Here is a 19942-nt window from a genome sequence, read left to right as displayed (position 1 = left end):
GGCAAATTTTTTTTTTTTGCGTATATAAATTCTCACCCAGTTCTTTTCGTTGGCGTTCCATCCGGTTATATAATGAAAAATGAATCAACACAAAATTTCGTTTACAATATATAAAGTATACTGCAGTAATATACGAAAATCCCCCTCTCCTTTTGATAAGAAACATTTGAATTGAACCCCGTTAATCCCCATTTTCCAATAGACTATTGTGTTTCGGGAACGTATATAATAATAGTCTATATAGGCTATTGTCGATAGTTCCCCATATGTCACGGTGACGGTACACGATTGCACCTCAATTTTCATTGAAATATGTTTTCATAAAAGAAAGTGTCGTCTTCGTTGGCGCTCCCTTCCTCGCTCGCAAGTTTCACCTCGCTTATGATGATGTATACCTACTCGCACTCTTGCAGGTCTCCAGCCGCAGGGCTAAGAGATATCTGGTTGGCTCTCTTCTTTTCCTAATACATACTGTATGTACCTGAGAGTTCCCAACTGCCCCAGGCTGTTTGAATACCTTCAAGGGCACCCACCTTCTTATAGCATTTCTGCATGTATATATACATCCCGATGTATATTATATAGGCAAACGGATTATTATTTCGGAAGACCATCTATATATCTGTGAAACGTGTGATGTGGCATTTAGATTTTCAACCGGCAATCATCAGCACCGGTTTGCATAGCTTTCTCGTTATTGGCGGATCATTGACAGCCACATTTTTTTGGAAAAAAAAGGACACAATTAAATATACCTGTAGTTTCCCGTTTGAAAAATGGAAGGTCGTCCGAGATGGAATTAACATAACAGCAAAGCGACATTTTTGTTTTTGTTTCTCAATTGTTTTATTTCATTATAATAAATTTTTTTTGTTTTAAACCACTCGCTGACCCGTTCGTGTTCACTTAATTAATGCAAGAAAACATCGGACCATAAAACAAGAACTTGGAGCGCTGCTTCAAAAGTTCTACACCAACTCTTTTTTTAAAAGAGCGTACAGCCAATGAGAGGCGACGTATATTTACTTGCGACAGTAAAAACAAACAAATGACTTGATGACTTGGCAACGGTTTCTAAGCGTATCAAACAAAACTGGTCGATAATTTCGATGTTGGGAAAGAAGAAGAAGAAGAGGGGACATAAAAATTGGTCGATAACGTGGTCACTGGCCTTGTCGTTCCTCCTTCATCATCCAGCCATGTTTCTCATCGTCGTGTAGATAACTAGTTATGGTCAATCACTATAATGTGTATAGCCAAAACTGTGCACGATATACCATCGCCAACAAGTGGCCTGTAAAAGGGCATGTTAAATGATATTCATTTAACGCGATAAAAAAATGCCATTTGTTTTCTGTTTTCTTTCGAAACTGATGCTTTGAATCGCGACGAAAACATGACGCAGGAGAGAGAAAGCTGTTAAGATAGACTATATGGTAATTCAAATGTGATAGCACCGTATAGGCAAATTGAGGCTGCGCTGATGGTTCCAAATGTTAACACAGTTTTTATTTTTTTAAATAATGATAATAATAATAAGGGCGGGAAAATGAAAATAGACATAGTTTCCATCATCCATATAACGCGGGCATAGTGTTCCAGGAACGCGAAAAAAGAAAGAAGAAAAATGTTATGGACTCTCACATGGCGTATATATAGACCTACACAGTGAACTATTTAGCTAATGATCCGATAACAAACAGAAACTGTTAGTGGTCAGTATTTTTTAAAAGTAAGTTTTGTTTGGTTTGGTCCTCTGCATTAATTCATTAAGTAGGACACATTTGAATTATTTCTTATATATAATATACATATAATCAAAATATTCTTTGTGCGATCAACTGACGCTGGTATAAATTCCCTTTCGAAAAAGAAAAAAAATTTATTCAAAACGTTTTCAATTGAAATACTTACGAAAGAAAGGCGATCGTTTAGCGGTTGGTCAAGTAAGTAAACCATTTGATGACCAACTCTTGCGGCAACATCACGAAATGCAACAGTTTGTATCACATCAGATAGAAATCAAAACAATGTTTTTCTTTTTATCGTGTTATGTATCAAAAATGTTTTTTTTTTTTCATTTCAACGTGGATGAACATTTCTCACGATCTGATTTGTCGTGAAAGTTTGGTCCGGCATGATGGTATATACCGTATAGAAAAACGATTGAAGATATAACGTATTTCCATTGTTTGTTGAATAACGTGTGACTCTGCCAAAAGCGCAGCAAAAAACTGTCATCAAAATTAGGGACGTTATAAAAAAAGAAATGCAACGCTGGACTTTAAGCCGGGATGACCTAATCGGCCGACCGTATAGTCTACGATTTGAAAGGAAACGGCTTATGGGCTTGTTAGATCGGGCAACGGTTCATTTTTTTGTTGTTTCTTATTATTTTTCCCCGTCTTTTGTGTCCCATTGCATTAGATATATAAGAAATGCACAGTTATAATTGAAAAGCGCGGACTTGGCGCCTGTTGGCCGTGAAAAATATGTTCCGAATTTTTATTTTTTTTGGGAAGGTTGGCTGATAAATCGAGCAGAGTGGCAATGCGGGATATTTTACACGCATTTTTTTTTTTTAAATCCCGCATTTCACGAATCACACAACAATGTGAAATACGGGATTTAAACACACACACACAAAAAAATAACACACGGAATGCACAGTTCATCCAATTGTTTTGCATATAATTTAGTTTTGGAATGTTTTCTTAATGTAAAAATGCCAGCACGGAGATGCGTCATTATTTAATGAATTCAGCAGTGTTGCGTGTTGACATGTTCGGAATGAATTCAAAACGAGGTGGTTGTTTTTCTCTTTGATTTTCTCTTTCTTTCTACCGTGATGGTATATAATATAGTTAACTCTCTGTCAAGAGGGAAAGTCCGAGTGAAAATCACGAAATGGCTGGTCAACTTTGGCGAGCGGAACTCACAGCCGTCCCAAAACTTAACTCGCTCTTGTCCGAAAGTTTTGCCTTTTTGTCGATCTCTTTTGCTTGTATACATCAAATAGCAAAACGCATTGCTCGTTGCGTGCTACTTTCATCTCGACGTGCTGGTCGGGGGAATGTGACAAACGTCATGGCCCATCGAATATAACGAAAACAAATGAGGGATACATTTTTTTATTATTTGTAACTATATTTTTATTTTTATTTTTTCTTTAAATTCCTGAATTTTGGGATTTATGTCTTCCGGCGCGGTTTTCCCCGTCTACCCGTAACATTTTTAGGAGTGGCTGTTCTCGTGTGTGTTTCCAACTGATGGGAACAGTTTAATGCAAAGAGAACGAGGCTATATTATATATCGCAATAGAACTCACGTTGCTGGTCTAATTTACGTCGCGGTGTAATCTCTTTCTCACGGTTCATCGATGTAATTTTTGAAAAAAAAAAAAAAAAAAAAAAAAAACAGCTCCCGTCTCTTATTTCTTTGTTAATTAAAACAAAAATAAAATAAAATATAGTAAAACGGACGAAAATATTGGCGATTTTTTTTTCGGGGGTGGGGGGGGGGTTGTTTCTTCACTGACGCAGCAGCTGTTAGATATTATACGGGCCATCGAGTTCCCGCGGTTCTTCGATCACGTCCTCAATGTTACTTGTGCAATTAAGGTCCAATGTACTATATAGCCTATAGTATATGCTGTGTACATCTTCCGGGATTTATCCGTAATAGTGAGAAAAGAAAAAAAACAAAACAAAAAACGTTGCCGTTAGATCGGAACGACCATATACTGCGCGCGTTCGTGTATATATATTACATATACGGATTCTGGCATATAATAAACAATAAATTATAGATATTTAGTTTCCGCTAAAATAGCTAGATGGATATTTCTTTTTAGTTTTTCATTCACAAATTGTTTTTAGGCTCAAAAAACGGTTGTAATGCTGCCATGTCACATTGTCTTTTCGTTTCAATTGAATTCCATGAATGAGGGGCGGTGAGAAAAGAAAGAAAAAAGAAGGAACAGCAGTTGATGACGTGTGTATATGTCAGTTTACGCTCTTGCGCGTTTCGCTTTTCTTTTGTTATCGTGACATATAGCAACGTCCTTCTTCCTACTCGTCAAAATGCGTGTAGATGGATTAGCATGCAACAAGCCCTCTGTGATTATGAGATTGTAATCATTTTTTACGTGACTCGCTTTTCATTTTTAGCCTTTTCTTTTCAGCCCACCGTATCTATACAGACACATAGACGAATGTTTGTCAACACCCGCGTGACTCGCCATCAAAGATAAACAAGCGCCATTCAAAATAGCCACGCCATGAAGAGCCTTGAATATATATTACATGCGGTCTATATATGCAACTATATAGGGGAGAGTTATATGTGGAAGAAAATTGTGTTTCTTTTTTTTTTTTTGTTTTTTTAAGAAAGAAAGTAAGGGACACATAAGCGGGTGACGAAAAACGTTGACCTACTCCCGTCCGCCGGTATGGCCATATTGGGCAGCAGCGATATTCTATACGATCTCGGCATGCAAAACGGCATTATTAGGGATGCATTTTAGAAAGTCGTCAGTTGGACGAGTGCTACCTGCTATTCGGTTTTCTCCTCAAAATATGTGTTGGTCAGCCCGAAGAAAAAAAAAAACAAGGTCTCACCTAGTAACTTATCCGAGAAAATGGTTTTGTTTTTTGTTTTTTCGGTCAAAGTCACTTCAAACAAGCGAGGCTAGGATTTTGTGACGTCATTTTCAGCTCTCACAGACGAAGGTTAATCGACCCAAGTCCCCTCCCGACAGTTAGCTAAAAGTATACAGCCTACCCGCCATTTCATCAGAGTGCGATAATTTTGTTCTTTCATTTTCGAGCTGCGAGCGTCGCATACCATTAATTTCGAGAGAAGAAATATATAGGTATATAATGATCATCACTACAGAACAAAAACACAAATAGGCTATTATGTATAGTATACTGTTTTATTATTATTATGGCTGATGAAGAAGAAGAATGTGTTCTTGTGACACAAGGTTCTTTCGCAATAGTCAAATGTGCTGCGGTCGGCATTCTTTTAACGCGTCCATTAAAAAATATGCACAAGAGTCGGCCTTTCTTTGCCGGAACTTGTAACATGTACGAGAATGTGTATATATAGATATATAGAAAATTGTTGAGGAATAAAAAATAAAAAAATAAATAAGAAGGAATTTTAACTCAATAAAAAGAAGAAAAATGTTAGAGACGAAGAATGGTTCCGCTTCAACAAAACGAAACTGAGGACGATGTAACAATGCGATATAACAACGCCAAGTGAAGCCGCGCGCAAATCAAAGACGATAAACGTTTTTTTTTTCCTTTTTGAACATGAAAAATGAAGGCTCTTTTTGCGCAGAAGGACGAATGACGCCATTTCTTGTCTCGCCAATTTCATATAGAAAAAAAGAAAAGAAAAGAAGACGTATCTAACTAAACGATGTGAAATGCACAAGGTCCGGTTTAAAGAGAAACATTTCACATGACGCTTATAGGTATATGCTAAGTACCTCTGCTATTTTTTTTTTTTTTTTGTATATTTCCCTCTTGATTTTTTTTGTACAATTCATATATTCTTATTGACACCTCACGTTTATGATTGCCATGACCCCTTGCTTTTCGCCCTGCTATTTAGAAATGATGATGGCACTTGTCATGTATGAATTTGAAAAAAGAAACGAATGAAATTGAGTGAAGCACTCTCTCCGCATATTTATATATCTTCGGATCTATTAGCCCACATCCACTATATATATATGTCTTAACATGAATTGTTCATACACAGCACACTTTGGGGTATATGTCTATATGAATAGCCAAGGTTGAATTGTCAGTTTAACGTCAACTCTCTCTCTCTGTGTGTTTCTCTTTTGCGTTTGCGTTTTGTTATTTTATATATCGCTACGGGACGGTGGCTGTGGCGCTAAAAGAGATGCGCAGCACACTCAAAAATGCAGACATGCATATACTAACGGGTTAAGCAGAGGCCCGTGTAACGATGTGGTGTGCCCGTTATAATGGCGGCATTCTATATAGAGTTGCGTCTATATACGTAATAGGCTTTCGACGCTCGGAGAAATTCATCGCCTTTTCGAAATGCAGCCATGGTCAACAGGCTAAAAAGAAGTCGTGGTCGGCATTCTTAAGTGTCTACCCCGTCTTGTCTATTTCATTTCTAAATGAAGAAAATGAAAAAAAGAAGGTTCGATAGTACAGAAAGGCTAACTTTCCCTCTTACTATTTTCGATATAGTTTTTATTTGATTTACAAGGTCTTCGATGTTGTGTGTATTATGTAGCCGATGGTGTATCAACACAATCAACCTTGTGTCTTGACCATTTCAACAACAAAAAAAACCACCGTTCCGGATCAGACTGATGAAAACTAGAATTTTCTTTCGGTCTTGTTTTCATGAAATAATTCCGCGGGTCATGAATGCGGCACGTATATATGATCAAACCACTGTGGCACATATATACATATATGACACACCTATATATTGTATATTACTATACCAGAACCGGTGTAATGTAGGTTCCCGTAGCGAGGGGAGTGTTGCAGGTGGGTATATAGACATCAGCACGCGTGCGCGTACGTAGGTACCGACTTTCACTGCTTTCAGGCAGGCAAAAGCCTACTTCTGGTAAAGGCAAATGCGCGTGATTAATGTAGACCTGCTGGCAATGTTACATGACCGTCAAAGATTTTTTTTTTTCAATTTTTATTTAAGGAGAATTCAAATAGTTTTGTTGGTATATATAATTCTTCATTGGCTATTAGCCAGGACGATGTGAATTTTTAACCCACCTCCCTCCCCCCCGAAAAAATGCAAATTATTGTCGCAACCAGAATAGGGCAACGAAAGAAATAAAAAATCAAAAATCAAGGTGGACAAATAGATGAAAAACGGGTTTGTTAAACTGTTGCTTCCTTGTGACTGCGTGAAGGCAAAAATGTTATGCAATGACTTGTATAATAGATGTAGCCTATATGTATATAGTATATAGCGCGAGAAGCGTGGTCGATGGGATTTGGCATAAATGTTTATAGCACACCTGCGTTGGAATTAACGCAAAAGAAACAAACAAAAAAAAAAGCAGATTGGCTTCCGGTTTTCGACCTAGTTCAAGAGTTTCTCTTCTTTTTCCTTTTTATCATTCTAATTATTTTTAGTGCTTTTGTGTTTAGCTGTTACTACTCGTTACCGACATGTTTGTAGAGAAAGTCCCGGACGCGAGAGCTGGGCCACACACACAAATCAGAAAGAAAGAAAAAAGGATGATCTAATAACTATTTGATGCCTTAACGAGAAAGAGAAAGTGGAGAAGACGAACAAAAACCTAATAATATAATCACAGCCATTTGTATTAATTTTTGTGTGGAAGCCGATCGTCTTCAGTATGGAGCGTTCGCATAAACAATTGTTCAAAGGTGCGAATGCGCTATCGAAATAGTGAAAGTTCAAACTTGGCATTGAGGAGTGTGTACCCACACACACGGCTGTGGGACAATATAGGCATTCGTATGGTGTACACGCACTGCCCAGTTTCCAATGCCGAGAGCAAAGTGTGTCGCCATTTAAATACCCATTTACAAAGCATTCTTCTCAATTGTGCAGATACCTAACATGGGCTGATTCCAGCGTTGCAATCGATGATGTTTTGTCATGGGGAAATTTCACCGTTGCCCAATAGACATTAGAGCTAAACTCAAATTTCAAAAGCAAATGGGTAAAATATACATCTTTCGATCGCTGCTGGTATATAATATGACGTGACTCACGCTATCACAATCCTTTCGTCGTTAAGTTCCACCTACCATATATACAAGTGGGCATATTTGTTGCATCATTATCGTGTATATGAGGTATATAGGTATTACGTCACGTGAACAGTTTCGATTAAAGACGGCGTGTATAACGCAGACATGCGCATTATCGCTACATAATAATTGCTTTGGTGGTATTTCAAAAGAAAAACATATTGATATGACAAAAATTATGTTATAGGCAAACCAACTGTGCGTTTGACTTTAAAATTAAAAAAAAAAAAAAAACTGAAAAGTCCAGACAATGATGCAAGAAAACGATGTCGGTCTGGAAATGCCCCCACACGCGTTGTGGTTCGTCAGTGAATATAAAGCATGCGTTAGAATCGTTATTTTCGGCTATTCAGATTAGACTATATAGCCAAGAAAAAGGAACACCCCGTATCTACTTTTGGTCTTTAAAAAAAAAAAAAAAAAGTTCGCCGTTAGTATTCTCTTTTGAAACCAACACTTTTTGGGGTATAACAGAATGTGCAATTTTCGTGTGTCCAATCAAAACAGGGCGAGTCCTCTCAAACACTCTTCTATATATAGACCCTATGCGACCGAGCGCCCCACTTTCCAACCCACTTCATCGTCAATCTGCACACGTGTTTGGTTGAAGTTGTACATCAAACGCGAACATGCAAATTCGTGACATTAACATAAGGATAGTCTAATGATTATATTTAGCCCTCTTAAATGAAGATTATATTTTGTGCATTTCAAATATCAAGAACTGTCATCACCGTGCTATGGATGGAGAAAATTAAAGGTAATCCCGTTTAGTATATAGTATTTAACCTAGTTTCTCTGGAATAACCTAAATTTTGCCTATAATATAACCAAGAAAGAAAAAAAAATGGTTGGTGCTATATTTCGCGGCTCCGTGCTCTTTTTAAATAGCGCACACATTAAACATGTCGACGATGCACCATAAAACAAGTGGTGCTGTGCTCCTGGACGCAGATGGACGCAGATGTTCGGTCCGGATTGAAACCTAATAATATACTGACGCACCGCTTTCTCAAGTGCGGTACCTGCGTGGGCCGCATTAACGCTAGAAATTTTTATGAAAAAAATAAAATAAAAAAAAACCCAAAACGACACGTGTGTTTGTGCCATTCAGTGGCAGGGGGGGAAATGTTCGGTTCAATCTGCTGACGCAACCAACGAAGTTAGTTGATCTACTTTTTTTTCTTTCCTTTTATTCGCTATCTACATTAAATAGAACTTGTTTTCACATATTTTTTTTTAAACGTTTTGTTTGAATTGAAAGGGAAATAAAATAGATGACGTTTAATGACGATGTATAAAGATTTTCAACCAATTTCTCTTTACGAAAGATAGAACATCAGGGCCAGGTCAGATCTGCTAACGCATGTGTGTTTTTTGTTTCGGTGGTATAAAAACGAGCGCCGCTATACTTTGTTGAATCGAGATCACTTTCCCACCAATTGTGATTGTTCTTTTATCCACACCCATTGAAAGCTACGGTGTTACTTCGACCTCCGGTGCAAACAATCTATAGTAGTCTAGTGATCAATTTACTTTTACCTTCGCCCTATGGTTTTATTTATTTATTTATTTTTTTACCGTTTTTGTCTGATCACAATAGCGTTCTATACGTACAGTTTTGGCTTCTCTTTTTATGTAGGTCACCTGTCGGATTTTTATATGTAAATACACTTACAATATGTAATTATATGCGATTCTTAATATCGCGAAACGATAACTTTTGCTTTCTGTTTTCGTATGTTTCTTTTTCTCAATCTCATTTTCTCACCGTTTATTCTGGTTTTGTACTAGAAAGTAGATTTAGAATCGACATATATATATATGTGTTTTTTATTTTTCTTTTTTCGAATGGCTGAGTCCCTGCTACTACATGCGCGTAATGCCCCATCATGGTCTTCCGCCCTTCCCTAAAACAAGAAATGTGACACAGGCAGCCGCAAAGTGCCACACAGTAGAAAATTTCGACAAAATCTAGAGCAGCACGAGAACTCGACTTTTAGTCACCTGAACACTTTTGCTTCGTGTATAATTTTCCCGATAGGGATTCTGTCTAGATTGTGACTGAAACGAGCCCCGTCGATTCCGGTTTTCGTGATATATTTTTTTGTCAATAGATGGCGGACGTGATTGGGAACACAAATACCTGTAATTTACTAACATTTAATGTTTTTGTTTTGTTTTTCATTTAGTTGCGTCAAAATATGTATGGTTATAGAGCTTTTTATTGTGTTTCCTAATTTAAGTAGAAAGCCTGATTTCACATTTTGTACTAGCATGCTTTTTATACCGTTAGATGGCTTGCCTCTATGTGGCGTCCTCGCTTGACAATGAAATGTTACGTTAAGTTTGCTCGTTAAAATTCTGAATATGACAGTGGATCTAAAAAATAGTTCAAATCTTTCCTGTCCAATTCAAACAAACAGTGGCAGTGAGAGCTAATGATAGCAAAATATTACAAAATCTGTTGTCAAGCTAGTGTTGAGCAAAGAGAAGCAACAGAGAATTTGCCAAATGACGGTAAATATGCAATTGAATCCAGTTTTTTAGATAGTAAGCATACGAAACGATTCGGCTTTTTAGAGGGAAAAAGCTGCCCAATTTAATACTTGGATGGACCTTGGATCTTCTGGTTTAGTTAATCTTGCTGTTGAAGCAAAAATGTTCAAGTGAAGATAAAGGAGACAATTGTAAATAATTCTCTATTGTTTTCTTTTCTTTCATTATGTTTTAATGGGTGTTTGAAGGTTTTTTCCCCTCTATAATTGTGAGTAGACCATGGGTTAGGAAAAACAAATTTACTGTTTTATGATGTAGCAGAAAACTTAGGTGGCATTGAAAACATGTCATGACCCTTGAGTGTGAAACTGTATATTTATTGAAGGCCATGAGTTTTAAGCCTTTGTTTTTGTTTTATTTTATTTTATTTTATTTATTTTTTGTTGCCTACTTCTGTTCATCTACATAGTTGATCAGCCTTGGCACCAAAATTCAAAGTCAAGTCAATCTGATGTTCAATCTTCATGTCTTCCATAAAGCACCAAGTCCAATTCAAATGTTTATTAGAAAACTAAAACAGAAATTTGTTTACAGTTCAAAATTTCTTTGCTAACTTTGTTCAGTCTTTTTTTGTTTGCATCAAGATGTTTAAATATTAAACACAACAAATGTGTCAACTAATCTGTTTGATAGCTATAAACCATATTTTCTTCATCTCAAGAATCTCTTATTAATTACCTAACCATGACTTGCTAAGATCTAATATTTCTTATGCACTTTTTAAACTAAAGAATTGTGGTCTTTTGTTAGTAGAGAATGATCAGCTTATTGAACAATTGTGTATTTAAGATGTATAGTTACAACAATCAAACTTGATTTTGTCTTTGATGAGGCCCAAAATTTGAAAATCCAGATCCTTTACAATAATTTTGTGTTTTCCTTCTAGGGATCTCTGTAATCACTGATTCTGGATGTTTGAAGCAAGGTCCAGCTGTAGGAACAAGTTGGGCAAGATATAAATGTTCTGTCAACAAGGTAGGCAATATTGATTTTCATTTGTATGTTTTCGAAAAATTATAATTCTGTTAATTTTGCTGTCATTGACAGGCTATTCAATCGAGAATCTATTTTTCAGGTTTGACAATTCAAACCTAATTAATCCTCAGGGAGGATTAATTATCCCCCTACCTGTAAAGTCGTGTAAAGTCGTCCCCAGTTTCCGTCAGTTACGTATAAGTGTGTAGTCTACAGGGCGGATTTTGCTCTAATACTGGCAATTTTATATGATATTATCTCAAACTAATAATAGTACATAACATTGCATATGCCGAACCATAACGAAGTCGATTACATTCACTCTTTGCTCGCTAAGAATTTTGTACTTGGCCCGACGTGACAAACTCGTGATCTATTAACAAGGAATCAACTTAAACTGATCCTTGTCGATGATCTGCTGTGACACTCTGGTAACTGGTATGGCAGTTGATGGATGTGAATGAAAATTTGAAGAAATGAGTTTTGGTAACAATTAAATAAGAAAACTAAGATTTCTATCTAAAACGTAAATCGTCGTAAAACTGTTTTTATTTTCTCTTAAAACACTAAAATATAGAAAACTATTGACACACCAATGTTGTATTTCAATGAACAAACATTGAAAACAAACAAGAAAAAATACAAGTGATGGCTCATCTAAAAAAATTTTAACTAAGACCAAAAATGGAATAAACTTTCCTAGACTCAGAGAAGCTCTGAACACCTCTAGGGAACCCAGGAAATCCTTTAACGGAGTTAAGTCAACTCGTGGAGCTCATCCAATAGAGACTCATCTCTCACTTAATCAAACGCAGCATTTTAAACCGTCACGCGAATTACTCCCCTTCCGTACTGCATATCTCCGTATCTTCCTTAGGGCGGACTTCTCCTTATGGGTGACTCATCTCTGCGAGGAGATAATCACTCTTCCAATCTCACCCGCCACATTATACATCATTAGATTCAAAGTTCAACGAGCATCACAAAAATGCACTTACTTTCCATGTGGGACTTCTACTTTTGAGTAATTGCAATTTTAAAAAGCATTTGCGATATAACTACTGCGCTTGCGTTTTATTCAAAAATTATATAATTAACGGGAAAACTGATATTGTAGCCGGAATCAGCGTTAAATTTTGAGTATAACCTGTGTGTTTTCATTGCATTATAAAAGGTGTCGATTTTTTTAGATTTTGACGAAAATAAGAAGGGTATAGCCTTCCCACTTTTTAATTTTTTGCTAAATTTTAGATTTGGTAAAAGAAACATGATTTCGATTCGTAATTAAACCTTAATCATGATACCCAAGTTCTTTTTATTGTGAAGCTTACAGTTTTTATAATAAACGAAGAAAAAGAAGATGGTGTGCTGGCGCGCCAGCAATGCGTTGGTTCAATTTATTTTAAAAACAGCTGGCTTGATGAGAAAACTAATATCATTTCCGCATTAAGCGTTAATATTTGATCGTAACGTACAATTTTTAAAGAATTCCAAGTACAGAACGTCGTTTGATCGATTTTTTAATAGATAACTCTTATCGCTAGCGGGAATGCGACATTGGACCCCCCGACACAAGCCCCCACCCCTACCCCGACACTAGCCCCGCCCCAACACCAGCCCCTGGTTCTTATGCCATCGAGTCATCGAGCGAAAATAAGTTTTCGGAGTCAGCGGGTGAATTGGTGTCCGGAGTAACCGGGGCCGGAGGTATTTCTGGGGCCTCTGGGCGAAACGGGGACACCACCGGGGTTACCGGACAAAGAGAAAATAGTGGGGTATCTGGGCGCGTTGGAGGTTTCACCGGATGCGGTGGAGGAGAACCCGGAGTTGGGGGGCCTGGTGGGGGGGGGGGTTTCATTCCGCGCAGGCAGATTTTCCAAAATTTCACGACGGTTATGCCGTGCTGCTGCTCGATTGCTCTGCGTTGACGGTCAGTGAGGCGCACACCTGCACGGAATCGTTGTCGACCGCGACCGTAAGGAATATCTGGAATATCCCCATTAGAGACATCACCTTGTATATCTTCGGGGGCCTCCTCTGCGTTGAGCTCGTCTTCCACGGCTTCGTCGTCAGCAGGTAACTAAATTAAGTTAAAAGCATTTATATAATTATATCAACTCAGGGATAGATATTTTATCATCATACTGGAACACTAAATGTTTTCCTAGTCCGCTCGAGAAATTCGCGGATAGTTAAATAACCATCTTCAAGGAGGGACGAATTTCTTGCGATTTTCCGGTTTTTTTTCCCTCTGGGCTGGTGTTGACCCACGACCAATCGGGTCACCGTTCTCAGCCGTTAAGAAATCACGGGACTCAGACTCTTCGGCTTCTTTTAATTCATCTAATAAACACAATTAAGGTGAAATGTTTTAAATAAAAGAAAAACAAAAGAAATGGCTTACCGAGAAAATCCCAGACGTTGAGATGGGAATGGACACAGCGTTTGTTGAACCATCTGTGCCATGACTCAACGAAATAATTTGTACGATTTTCTTTTCCATGGCAGCTAAATCGTTCTGGAGTGACAGTGCCAAGCCAATATCCAGTCCAATATGTGTGTAAAGAATTCATTGCCTGATTAGTCTCCCGAGATTCGAGAGCCAAATGACGACGATGGGATCGCCGTATGTCCTTCAGAGGGCAAGTATGATATATTATTGCAATGTATCTATGTTTATTTAATTAAACTTACCTCAAATCCCTCATTGATTTTTTCTGCCAACAAGAGGGCAAGGCCGATTATCTCCTGTATAATATGGGCTACCGCACCCCCTCCTCCGATAGTCCCGGTTGAGATGCAGCATCCCTGACTTTCTTATGATGGCCTGGCCGTAATGGAACCAACAGCCTCTTGATTCCACATCCATGACATCGGAAACTGCTCCCATCAAGGCAAGTTCAAAATCGGTGACGATGTCATAGATTGCGATTGGCTTTTCAGGGAAGCGATCTTCGAATCGAAGTGTAAAGATCACGGGTCTTTCTAGTCATCAAAACGAATGCCAATGGAAATGCCCAAAATACGTATATTAAATTACTTTTCCAATTTACCCAAAAACTATATAACTACCTTATTATAGGCTATCACGTGAATTGTCAGTAGTTGATAAAACAACGCTGGCACCGTATGAAAAGTGCCATCAAGGTGCATGGAAGTCGCTTCTCCAAGTTGACCAAGAAGCAGAAGGGAAACGAAAATTAAGCCAACTTCCGGAACGTCGTCGTCTTCATCAGAACGGACAGTCCCATGGAAGAAAAGGTCACCACGGATGGTTTCTCTAAACAAAAGAATTTATTAGTTTTGTTCATAAATGATATGTTCAATTTTTTTACTTGAAAACAGGGTGAAATTCCATGGACTCCATCATATCGTCGATCGATACAAGTGGAAGTGGCTGGTTGCTTCTCTTCTCCCGCTGAATCCTTCGCTCTAGCGCTGGACTTAAAGCAATTCTGGCTTCAAGATGCACAGAGCGAGCCATCTCGAGAATCCTCTTTGGTCCTTGCCGTCCCATTCGAGGGACGTGCTACATTTAAACACTCATTCACTGCAGCTGCCCGATTTTGTTCTCCAAACTAAGCATCATGATTATGTGCACCAGTTTGGGTAAAAACTCCATCTCGCATTGTCATTCTGCAGTGCATTAGCATTTATTTAGATCTCGGTTTCCAGGTTCGAGAAATCGCAGGTCACAAGCCTTTGGTTCTCAGTGCAGATCTGGTATACGGGTAGTTGAAGAACTTCCAAAGACATTGTGCTGTACATAGTTCTGACACTTATACACCTTCTTGCCATAAATTTCCAAAGTCTTTTGTAGGGCATATTAACTTTATCTGCGATTTCTCGAACCAGGAAACCGAGATCTAATAAATAAAATATTTGCAAGAAAAACTATGCAAAATAATAACAATGTGTGAACATATTTAAATATCTGTGGACCTGAGACTCTAATTCAGCGTCGTCCATTTCAACGGCGAGGTAAATTGGTATGTTTTTGCAACAAGCGAGATAAACAGTATAGAAAACCTGTAATTGATGAACGTTAAGAAAACAAAAACAAATTTATTGTCACAGAGACATTCACCTGTATCTGCCACTGGCACGATAAAATCGATATTAATTGTTGGAAAGGGTTATAGGAATCGATAGTGATTCAGCTCCTCCTCCAGTGGGTGGGATTTCAAAAAGGTGCGTATCATGGCCGCTAGATGGCGTTGGATGGTGATTGTTTTCTGCGAAAAAAAAAAATGGCCCTAGCCGAGGTGCTGAAATTTTAGAGGGTAATTTGGCGTTCCGTAAATCGTTTATGTAGCAAATAAATAGCTAATTAGCATTGCGATCTAACGGTAAAAAATGACACTAATACGAAAGGATTTGAATAGACCCCGCCTTCAACGAAGGAGTAGTCCACTACTTATTGAAATTATCGATCGATTGTTAGGCCTATTTCGATCGCTACTGTACAGTCAATGGCGGCATGGCGGCGACGTGCATTGGAACTTGGAAGTCGATGCATGTGCGACTTGATGTGGCGTTGTATGTGGGAGGCCCCGTCGGTAATGGTAAGCGTATTAATAAATTCGGGTATGTAAGGCAATTAGTTATGCCATAGTATCTCACTTAGTTCGCAGACTGGTCATTTGAAGATACGTGTGCACGGTGGTAATCGCAGAACATAGCCATAGAGCTAAAAGTCATTAAAGATTTTTTAATTTGTTATTTGATTTTGTGTTGTTTCTTGTTTCAGCAGTAGTATGCCCTTCAACTATCTGTTATGTCCAACAATGGAATCAGTCGCATGTGACTAAGTCAACCAAACGGGCAACAACAAATAGTCAGCAATGGAATTAGTCAGTGGAAAACAACACATTCATTCCTAAGAATGGTTTCGAGTTTATCTATGCTTATTGTATGTTAAAGTTTTATTGTTATTATTTGAAAATTAATATCCGAGGTTTTTCTTTATCATGATTGAAATTTGCCATGTTTTCAGGCCAACTGGAAGGATTCCTCTTTTTGACAGAACTTTACCATTTTCCTGGTATACTTAACTGCTTGTCAGTGGATTGTCACTTTGCATCATTTGAATGGTACAGTATATTTGCCCATTATTTCTTTTAGTTTTTGTTTGTGATCATATGTCTCACAGTGTTTGCATTTCTTCAGGTATGGTCCATATCAGCAGTGTTATGATGCATTTCTTAAATACACCAATCCCTCAGAAAATATTGTAATTGAAATTATGGAAATTTCTGTCCTTCATGCAGAACTGCACAATGATGGGTTTGTATAAACAAGCTTGAAATGACAAACCAACAGTATTTTTGGTTTGGCTTACACATGCAGCTCTATGACATGTTGATGTTAGCTAAATTGTTTATTTCTACATTGTGCATCATTTACTTCTATTATTTATGTCTTCAAGGTATCTTACCGACTTCCATTGGTTTTATTTGTGGAAAGATTATCTTGAGTGGGAGAATTGGATCACAATTGATTAATCAATTCAAAATGTTTTACTATTTTAAATGAGTTTATCATAAAGAATTTGTTACTCATTCATGTTCTGTTTCTGTATGGTAGAATAATCGCAATGTCGTGGTAGTAATTCGCGAGAGATATGACAATAGGGTTTCGCTTTTTTCAGTAAGTGTATCAGCAAGAATACTATACTGAGATTAATGTACTTTATTTCTTTAATGTAGATTCGCAATCTTAATGGATTCGAAGAGGATATTGATGGAGTTTTGGTATAAACAAGTACATGTTCGTTGGAAGGGCAACCGAAGAGTTCCGGATCCTTTTACTATCGCACATGTTATGGTATTTTTACAAAATCATTGAAGTGCTTATCTGGACCCCCTTGTTTTCTGTGGCCCCGTTTCCCCTGGACTGATATTATTTTCTTTAACTCTTTAGTGCGTGTAAAACTAAAGGCTAAAAGAAGAAGAATGATTTAAAAATGGTGGGAGAGAATCATCAAAGAATTATACTCGCTTAGGTAATCCTTTCGGATTCGATTCCGCCGTTTGTGCTGCCCTTCTCCATAAAGCACTTCTACAGTGTGACGACTCGTCGCGAGTGCATGACATCCATATCGATAAAGGTTTTCTGCGTAAAGAGGAATCCGAGCAAGTCGTCACTAGCTTACAGCAACTCGGTTTGAGATACTTTTCTGGACCGTTCAGAATCTTGTAATTGGCCAAAATTTGATACGAGATTAATTGATACGTCGTCCTGTCACATCTCAAATTCTATGGTTTATAATTCTTGTTCTATGACCTAGTTCTTTTCCAGACAGTGGTTTCTCGTTTCTATTGTCATACCAGCGATCATATTTGATGTTTCGAATTATTTTGGTTGCTAAAGCAAGATTGACTTTCTACGATGCTTCCACCAACGTGCATGGTCGCCAAACTCTGTCGTTGTGTCGGACTGTAAATCCAGAAGAAAAACGTCGAATTATTGGCGATATGTTTGTCAAAGTGGTAGATAGAACGGCTAACGATTTAAATGTCCCTTGGGATAATCTACTTCTCGGACAAGGTATCAAACTTCTCTTTATTGTTGTTGCATGTATTATATTGCCTAATATTCAATGTCATCATATATGAAAATATTACAGTTTCTTTGAGACCGGATTTAATTGGGGCCGCTTCGCATATGGATTCTTCGCGAGCTGATGACATAAAGACTCATCATAACGATTCCGAAATGGTTCGTTAGTTGCGCATTTACGGTCGTGTAGTAGAACCTCTTATAGGAAATTGCGTTGTAGCATTCCATTAAGTTCTTTACTCTTTTCGCAATTTTTCCCAACAGTCTTCCTTAAAGATGAAGTAAGGTCTTAGGTCGTGAGCTGGGTCTGTCCACAGACTTACTGGAACGTCACCCGTTTCCTGGTCCTGGTTTGTCAATTCGAATCATTTATGCCGAAGAACTGTTTATGGAAGCTGATTTCGTTGAGACGCCAGTGCTGATTCGTTTGATGGTCGATTATGCTACCATGGCAGATAAGGAACATGACCTGCAAAATTGGATTGAAATCGCGACGTCGAAGAAGAGCGTCATATTCTAGAGAAACTGTCCAGACGCAACCAGTATGTTGCTACGCCTATTCGCATTGTCGGTGTTAAGGTACAAGAGCTTCGCAATTTAGACGTTTTGTTGGTGGAATTTTATAAAGATGGTTCTCTTCCTTGCAGGGAGATTGCCGAACTTATAGCTATTGCGTACAACTGAGCTGTGATCAGAAACAACCAAACTGGAATGATCTAGCCACCTACGCCCGCTGAATACAGAGCGTGTGCCATATGTCAATCGTGTTTGCTACATATTCGGAAAGGCTGTGCGTGAATCGGTGACAGACATAACACCTACCTACTTAACGAGTAACATTTTGGCAATCTTGAGGGAAGCGGATTATTTGTCAAATAAAATGTTACGGGATTCGTGTGGCTATAAGAAGCTAGCGCAGATGCCAATCGTCTTGATCCCTTTCACTTTGATCGTGATTCGAGTCAACGCATTCCATCATGCCAGTGATCAGTCGTTTTACGATCATTATTTTCACAGGATTTTATGACTGGACTTCCTGCAATTCCTTATACGTATTTGCCCCAAGAGGTACGTAAAAAGTGGGTACATTTTTAAAAAAATCTTGCTGTAAACATGGATACAGCTTATTAGGTTGTAGACAAGATGGTTGAAGCCGTCTTAACTGTTCCAGGAATTTTCAGGGTCTTGTATGATCTGGCGGCGAAACCACCCTGGACAAAGGAGTGGGAATGTTTTGATTTACGAATTTCAGGTAAATGATCTCCGCCACTCTTTACAGGGCGCAGATGCGGAATTGTATCACTGACCAGATTTAGATGGGATATATTATAATAGTGGATTCAGTATAGACTTTTGAAATTGATAAATTAATCAGCTTATTTAATTCAGCTTCTCGTGAAAATCTCTTAAACTCGCTTCTTAGGAAAATTTCACGTGATGACTTGTTGAGTATTCCTTAATATACATGCACACTTGTCGGAAATAATGGGTGCATTTGGTTTTCGTCGAACAAATTAAACATTCTTAATGTGCAGCTAGGTGGGTTGTTGTTGCTCTCAGAAGGCTATTCAAAATGGCTTATGCCATTTTCTGAAATTAAAAATTCAGAAAATATGGTACATGTTCGCAAATTGTTAAGATCTATTAAGGGTGGTACCATAAAGTATGACTGTAGGAAAGGGTACGTAGGCTTGTAAAAGTGAAGAACAGCTATGACGTCTTTGGTAAGCGGAAAAGGTACTGCTTATTGAAGTGTCAGATGACGGTTTTAAGAATGGACTCTTTCCTTTGCTTTGCCCAATGAATGTGTGCTTGGAACTGGCAGGTGGCGTTTAGCAGTGGCACCCAATCTTTATTCTTAAAACCCAGAGGTGTTCTTCACTTTTCAGGGGGATGGATTGATGATACTTGTTGATTAATCTATGAAGAATACCAATACATGGATAAGTGGAGGGTAATAAAAGTATATAACTGTAATTCCTCATGGCATTTTCATTCACGCATACGCGGCAGTTCGTGAGCAGACGAACCATTGA

General features: G+C 38.1%; 3 long non-coding RNA genes and 1 pseudogene across 4 annotated transcripts; 3 read left to right on the top strand and 1 right to left on the bottom strand.

Annotated features, from left to right (window-relative positions):
* Nucleotides 1-8176: 8176 nt before the first annotated feature.
* Nucleotides 8177-9099, top strand: LOC123470794. The gene is made up of 2 exons (XR_006644630.1): nucleotides 8177-8571; nucleotides 8647-9099. It is a non-coding gene; the product is annotated as an uncharacterized LOC123470794 (long non-coding RNA).
* Nucleotides 9100-10029: 930 nt separating this feature from the next.
* On the top strand, nucleotides 10030-11937 carry LOC116934504. 2 transcript variants are annotated; one of them, XR_004400748.2, is made up of 4 exons: nucleotides 10030-10331; nucleotides 10395-10480; nucleotides 11257-11345; nucleotides 11418-11937. It is a non-coding gene; the product is annotated as an uncharacterized LOC116934504 (long non-coding RNA). The 2 variants fall into 2 exon arrangements; XR_006642633.1 differs by lacking the exon at nucleotides 10395-10480 and having other exon boundaries at nucleotides 10050-10331.
* A 1002-nt stretch (nucleotides 11938-12939) lies between these two features.
* Nucleotides 12940-15428, bottom strand: LOC116922483. Its single transcript, XR_006642636.1, has 6 exons — nucleotides 14681-15428; nucleotides 14418-14625; nucleotides 14040-14330; nucleotides 13750-13978; nucleotides 13491-13688; nucleotides 12940-13425 (listed from the first exon to the last, which is right to left on the bottom strand). It is a non-coding gene; the product is annotated as an uncharacterized LOC116922483 (long non-coding RNA).
* A 397-nt stretch (nucleotides 15429-15825) lies between these two features.
* Nucleotides 15826-19939, top strand: LOC116933322 (annotated as a pseudogene).
* Nucleotides 19940-19942: the final 3 nt, after the last annotated feature.

This window comes from Daphnia magna, linkage group LG1 (assembly GCF_020631705.1).
Source record: "Daphnia magna isolate NIES linkage group LG1, ASM2063170v1.1, whole genome shotgun sequence".
In the NCBI taxonomy this organism is placed as follows: Eukaryota; Metazoa; Arthropoda; class Branchiopoda; order Diplostraca; family Daphniidae; genus Daphnia; species Daphnia magna.
Note: the sequence above shows the minus strand (reverse complement) of the source record. Positions and strands in the feature narration are given on the sequence as shown.